A 1,283-nucleotide genomic window follows, 5' to 3' on the forward strand; every position below is an offset into this window, starting at 1 on the left:
TGGCATTTAACAAAACAAAGCAGGGAACTCTGGTGGCCTAGTCCAAAGGAAGTTCAATAGTAACCAAAGGACCATGTTTTTCTGGGGGAAGAAACATGAACGTTCTACTCCTGTACAACTTATACCTTTACAAATCCAATAGAAAATCTGCTATGAGTCAGTTTTGATTCATTGGTAAGGAGTTTTTGAAAACTAGATACATTGGAGATTCCACATAATTCTTCACTGTTACGCAATGCTTAATTACATACGTACACCACAGTTTGCTTTGCCACTTATCTATTGGTGGACACTCAGACTTCTTCTTATTTTTTATCATTGCACAATAAAGCTGCAAAGAATATGGGTATTCATATATCTACTTATGTCTTATATACTATTTTTTTATTATGTGTGTAGCAAAATGACTACAAGATCATGTAGTATTTTTTATTTTAGATTTTCAAGGAAGGATACCAGTTATCTCACCACCTGGTTGTTAGTGAAGATATAAGAGAGATTTAAAGATGTTAATCTGTAGTAAATAAGGAACAGATAAAAAACCTCTTAGATAAATATTTTAAAAACTATTTCTTCCTTGTACCTGACTTTTTTTCACATACCTTATGCTCCAGTAATTGATTTTATGCATGCTTTATTTATTTATGCTTATTTGTTTGATTACAAAAATGTGTTTATCATCTCTTGTTGTTTAGTACCTTTGAGTCGAGTATGACTCATAACAACCTTACGAACAAAACATCTATACCCTGTCCTATCCTGTGCCATTATCACACTTCTTGGCACACTAGAGGACATTGTTGCAGACAGCATGTCAATCCACCTGATTAAGAGTTTCCTCTCCTTCGCTGATGCTCCACCCTTCCAAGCATCATGGCCTTCTCCAATGATTAGTTCCTCATAGCAACATGCCTGAAGTATGTAAGGCAAAGCCATATCATCTTTTCCTCCAAAGAGTACCTTGCTGTATTAGTTTCAAAGGTATATTTGTTTGTTCTTTTAGCAGTCCATGGACTTAAGTGTTCTTCTCCAATACCACAGCTCAAAGGCATCAATTGTTTTCCTGTCATCCTTTTACATTGACCAGCTTTTGGATGCATAGCAAGTGATTGAAAAGACCATGGCCTGAATCAGCTGCACCTTAATCCTCAAACTGATTGCACCTCATTTATTTGGAGAGGTGTCTTCTTAATTGCTGACTGCTAGTAGCAAAGGTGTTAATTGTGGATCCAACTAATATGAAGTTGTTGACAGTTTCAATCTCTTCTCCATTCATCATGATA

Source organism: Elephantulus edwardii, unplaced genomic scaffold, assembly GCF_000299155.1.
Source record: "Elephantulus edwardii isolate Elephantulus edwardi_28Jun2011 unplaced genomic scaffold, EleEdw1.0 scaffold00123, whole genome shotgun sequence".
Taxonomy (NCBI): domain Eukaryota; kingdom Metazoa; phylum Chordata; class Mammalia; order Macroscelidea; family Macroscelididae; genus Elephantulus; species Elephantulus edwardii.